At 42.3% G+C, this 6,000-nt stretch overlaps 1 long non-coding RNA gene across 1 annotated transcript; it reads right to left on the reverse strand.

Annotated features, from left to right (window-relative positions):
• Positions 1 to 3,845: 3,845 nt before the first annotated feature.
• On the reverse strand, positions 3,846 to 4,721 carry LOC308402306. Its single transcript, XR_013972731.1, has 3 exons — positions 4,342 to 4,721; positions 3,956 to 4,265; positions 3,846 to 3,875 (listed from the first exon to the last, which is right to left on the reverse strand). It is a non-coding gene; the product is annotated as an uncharacterized lncRNA (long non-coding RNA).
• Between the last annotated feature and the right edge of the window lie 1,279 nt (positions 4,722 to 6,000).

A 6,000-nucleotide genomic window follows, 5' to 3' on the forward strand; every position in this document is an offset into this window, starting at 1 on the left:
GTGGCTACAACTGTAGCTGCCTCCACCAGTGTGTGAATGTGAGAGTGACTGAATAGTGGCATTGTAAAGCGCTTTGGGTGCCTTGAAAAGCGCTATATCAATCCACTCCATTATTATTGTTATTATTAAATTACTTACGAGTTTAATTTGTCAGCAACTTCCTGCCAGCCCTCGCTCCTTGCTTTTGCAGCCTTTGCAGTGTTCCCTTGCGTTCTGATTAAACTCTGAAACTCCTGAAATCCCTCACTCAAGAGTTCTTGCTCTGCTGCCGAAAAATACCGAGCCGAGCGCGCTCCGTCGACATTTTCGCCGACCAATCAGAGGGTTGCCGATCAATGTTTCTACTATCGATGCGTGGCCCCTTTTACGACACCCAGTGATGTCACATTACTGCGTCCAGCTGTACTAATCGTCAACAGCAGGTGTGTTCGGGGAACCGGATTAGCGAGCTCACGGTTAGCGCGATGATTTGATCTTGGATGTGTCATTTGATCTTGGATGTAGTAAGCGACGTACGAAGAACGGGCCCCAGGTCATAACTTCTTACCTGAAGCTCATTTCACCTGACAGTCGGACTGGCGGCCGCCTTGGGTCTCTCCACCTCCGCCACCCCTTTCCCCCATCCACCTGCTGGCCTCCACCACTTGCTAATTTTACTGAATCTGTGAAAGCTCCACCATAGCCACTACCAAACAATTGAGTTATTTTTACACGTCTGCCAGCATCTGTCCAATCCGCCACCTTTCACTGTTTACACGGTTACGAAAAAAAGACAACAACAACAAAACATTGGCCCATTTAAAACGAAAAATTACCATCGGCCCACTGGCAAATGCCCGGTATGCCCGATGGCCAGTCCAGCTATGGTCTGTGTCTGTTCCCTCATCGCCCCTTTTGCTTTATTTGGTTAGTTCACTGCCTTTTTCTGCATGCTCTTCTTGTTCAGCTCATATTGTCACAAGATATTTTAGTACCTACTTTGAGTCTCACCTTGAGTCCACCTCGGAGCTTTGTAACCAATGCCAAAGAAAGAAAATTACCATGTCAAGTGAAACCATTTCAATTCTGCAAAATGAACTATATCTATTTAACCTCCTAGGACCTGGCGTCCACATATGTGGACATCACATTTTGGGTTATTTAGACCAAAATACTCAATTTTGCTCTACATGGGCCTGATATCCACTTACGAGGACATTATACTGCTACTGTTCTATCAAAACTTTAAACAAATATCCTCATATGTGGCTCTTATTTTTCTTAAAAACAAAAATAAGGTTAAAAAAAATTCTGGTAATTCTTTGTTTTTACGTTCATCAGGCCCCAATATGCCCAAATATCAAAGACAAATTAAAAATGCATGTCGTGGAAGAGTTCGGGTCTTAGGCACTGCAAAAACCCACTTCCTTAATACTAGATAAATACACTTATTTTTGGTGAAGATTTGCTTAAAACAAGTGAAATTATCTGCCAGTGGGGTAGGTTTTTTTTCTTACTAAGATTTCTTGAAATAAGAACAATATCTAGATTTAAATAAAGCTAAAAATAAGACTTTTACACTTATTCCAGGTAACAAATCAGAACAATTGAAACTTAAAATAAGATTTAACCACTTATAGGCAACAAATAAGATTTTTTTTTTTTTTTTTTTTTGTGACACATTACTTGGTATCGGATCGGAAAGAAAATCAGTGGTATCGCACATCACTACTGCTCCCTCATGTCCTTCACTCCGATTCAAACAGTGAGATAATGGACAGAGCCACTTGAGGGCAGCCAGGGGGGAGGTAGTGTTACACATTTTCGTCTCTGTAAAGCTTGTAAAACGTGAACATAACATGCATAATGAACTGGCATTAGAAAAACAAATTTTAACAAATAACCCATCAATTACTATGACTGTTGTAGTCGTCTTTACAATTGCATTACTACACAAGTTAAATGCAGACTTGGTATAAACCACCCCTTCAAACTTGGTATTGACCTCTACTATTCTGCCCCCAAGAACTTCTTTCAGGGCCCTGTTTCAGGAAGCCGGTTTGGAAAACTCAGAGTGAAAAACGACACTCACGGTTGAGTAACCCCGAACTGTCCAACTCGGAATATTCCGTTTCAGAAAGGCTGATAACAATTAGTTCAGTCAACGCGGAGTTGCTTTAACCCCAAGTTAAGCGCACGCACGAGGACACATAAAGCCCTGATTAGCGGAGCACAGATTAAGCGAGTCACCATGGAGACGGAGGGAAAGAAGGCGCGGTCAATGTATTTCACAGCGCTTGAGGCCGAAATCCTGATGGCAGCATATGCCGATAACATGCAAATTTTGCGGAAAAAAGTAACACAGCCACAGCTGCAAAAGCATGCATGGCAAAACATAGCCGACAGAGTCAATGCGTGAGTGTTAATTTAAACATTGATCGAGGGATTTCCACCCATTTAACACGTTATTTTATCATATGTTATTTTATTTGTTATTTTATACATTTTATTTTGTGATGTGATGTGAGCGCAGGTGCAACCCAACAGGCCCCAAACGTGCCTGGCAGCAAGTAAAAATGAAATATAAAAATATAGTCCAAACAGGTAAGGTGTAATTGTATTATGAGCCATAGTGCTTGGTCTGTTTGTCCGATGTAAATCAATTGCAGTTAGAGGCTACATTAATTTTCTTTCTGTAAGCACTTATTGAAATTATCTGAGCACATTACAAGTACATATTTGCTTACTCTGTATGCTCAAATGTGACCCGTTATAGCCAACAGAAAAAAAGCGGAGGCCCGAAAAACAGGTGGGGGTCCTCCACCACCACCACTCACAGAGGCTGAGCAGTTGGCCCTCAGCCAAAACAGTGGGCGCCCTGTGGCTGAAGGCATCTCTGCGGGGACATCCTCTGAGGCAATAACCCCGCAAGACACAAGTGCCTACATAAGGGGTAAATTCAAAATAATACATGATGTGCATACATCCTTTCTTCACAGTCACCTTTGCAGTGCTGCTCATTCATTTGATAAACTCTTTACCATAATGGATTATTTTGTAGTGAAGTTATTGTCCTACTGATTTTGCCTTCCCTCAGCCTTGGTTGTCTTTGAGAGCATAATGACAATGAAGTGTAAGGTGATTGGTATGTTTGTTAATTGCCATTTGGTCCCTTGTAAGTTATAAGTGACCTGTATAAACCTCATATTCTATCAGTTGATGGTGGTGGTGTACTGCATCTGGTGCAGCCTCCTGTTGAGCCAGACCAACATGCAGTTGTGAGTAATACTCCACGATTATATGAGTTTACAGTAGAACAGCAATGTTGTCTATTTCTTTACTACAGGAAAATAATGAAGAAACATTGACAGCTGTTACAGAGGAGGAAGCAACAGAGACACTTTATGAGGTTTACATCTTTTAATACTTTGTGTACAGGAAACACAGGTGACCAATAAAGCCAGTTGAACAAAAAATCTGTTTATTCTTCTTTCAACATGTTGAGGTGATGGGTCAAAAGAAATGATTGTGACATATGGTGTCTCTGACTGCTCTTCCATCTTGTATGTCCGTGGGAGGGTCAGGATGTTCATGGTTTGGATCACTGCTGATGTTTGGTTCAGAAGGACAGTGTTCTCCTCTAATTGTGGCAATGTTGTGAAGAATCACACATGCCACAATAATGTCACATGCCCTTTCTGGGGTGACCCTGAGTCTTTGCAGGCACTGGAACCGGGCCTTAAGCATTCCGATAGTCATTTCAATTCTGGCTCTTGTCCTGCAATTAGCCAGATTATATCGCTGCTGTGGGCCCGGTTCAGGGTCAGAGTAAGGGGTAAGCAAATAGGGTAAACATGGATACCCCTTATCACCAAGCAAGTAGCCAGTGAACTCTCCTAAGACAGAAGGGTACACTTCAGTTCAAATGTCCCTGAAGCAATTGGTCTTTATATATTTTAAAGTATTCTCAACTCACCATGTCCAAATTTTGTGCTCAGTGTACATTCACGGAATATTTGTGAGTCATGGACAGAGCCTGGCCACTTGGCTTCCACATTTGTGATAATGTTGGCAGCATCACATATGATCTTCACAGTGCAGAGAACACAAATTAGCATCCATTACTATAATGAAATAATTTGTTAGTTTGACATGCTACAGGGAACTATGTACCTGTACATTAATGCTGTGGAAAGACTTCCTGTTCACATAGTCTCCTTCATTTACTGAAGGAGCAATGATTGGAATGTGAGTGCCATCTGTACAGCCAATCACGCCTGGGAACCCTGAAAATAAATGTGCAATTTAAGTAGTAGTCCAAGTATCACCACATCATAAATTAAGTTTCGTTCATCCTGATACCTGCAATTTTGTGGCATCCCTCTTTGATAAATCTTGTGGGTCTGTGACCGGGGAACACCACAGACGAGTACAGGAGACGTTTCAGTGCAACTGTAACATTCCTGACTGCCCGACAGACGGTAGCCTTGGAAACGTGCTCAGCGTCACCAATATTATACAGAAAGCTCCCGTTTGCAAGAAACCGAAGTGCAATACAAATAATATGCAATGAACTGAGAGCATGTCCACGATGTGTCACATGCGTAATATATGGCCTGAGGATGTTATCCAAATAAATTATAGATTGTGCTGAGAAACGGTAACGTTCGCACAGAAAATCATCAGGAAATGATAAAATGTCCAAACGCACTCTGATCACTCTCTCCCGGCGGAGAGCCCTGCGGAGAATTTGGGCTTCACGATCTACTGGCTCTTCAAGGAAGTGGCACGCCATGTCCGACACTTCCTACTGTCAGGTTTCCGACAAAGGGGCGGAGACAGTCAGGGTTAGTTGTAGTAAACCTGCTAGGGGGCAGGTTAGCTTCACGGCGTGTGTCGTCATAGTGACTCACTGAGGCTTCATCTGAACTCGCTTTGTGAAACCGAAAACCCAGAGTTTTCGTTAACTCAGGGTATACTTACTCAGAGTTTGCACTAAACCGGCTTCCTGAAACAGGGCCCAGGTCTTTTTCCCAAACAAGATGGCCTGTTGGAGGTGTGGGATTTGTTTTGTTTTTGTTGCCTTAGCATTAAAGTCTCTTTTGAGACATATTATTACAATTCATAGCCGTAGTCCAGACTTTCGTGTGATATGTGGGATTGATGGTTTTACGGAGGAATACAGGAACCTAACCTAGTGCTAATACATTATAGACTATGTGCACATTAGCATATGCTACTTCCGGTGCGGAAACTCCTGTGGGGAGCTTTGTTTCCGGTGTCCTATTCGCGCCCTGTTTACGGTCCAAAACAAGTTAAGCAAATGAATGAATCAAGCGGCGATTTACATTTCTATAGATGTCTTGGGCATTTACCCAATATATCTGTAAATGATGTTCATCGACTTGTCGATATTTTTTCCCCCGCGCCTCAGAGCAAAACAGAAAATGGATTCAAATGTTATATTTCTCAGTATCTGTAAACAGCGGTCTCTCGTTTATCGCGGGTGTTATGTTCTAAAAATAACCAGCGATAGGTGAAATCAAGTAGCCAAATTTATTTTTTGACGGTGCAAAAGTTTCGTGGACATCGTGGACATACAGTACTGCACTTCAGAGTCACACTGCCAGCGATGGATGCAGCGATTCTGTACTGTACAGGAGAGACGTCACGGAGGAGATCGTCTGCAGCGATCAGGACGCAGGACACAATGTGATGTAAAAAAAAAAGCATGCAAACTTGCACTAAAAAAATCTGCGAAACAGCGAGGTGAAAGGTGAACCGCGTTATAGCGAGGGACCACTGTAATTTTGAAGGTAAGTCACAACTAGGGCTGCCACAAACGATTATTTTGATAGTCGACTAGTCACCGATTATTTTTGCGATTAGTCGACTAATCAGATCATCATCCATTGGACGTACAGCGTACAGCTTATTGCACCAGCAGCATCTGGTCTTATATAACTATCATTAGCTTACAGCTTGAAGTGTTTGTGCTAACTAAAAATAAAGACAAGATGG

Source organism: Rhamphochromis sp. 'chilingali', assembly GCF_963969265.1.
Source record: "Rhamphochromis sp. 'chilingali' genome assembly, chromosome: 9".
Classification (NCBI taxonomy): Eukaryota; Metazoa; Chordata; class Actinopteri; order Cichliformes; family Cichlidae; genus Rhamphochromis; species Rhamphochromis sp. 'chilingali'.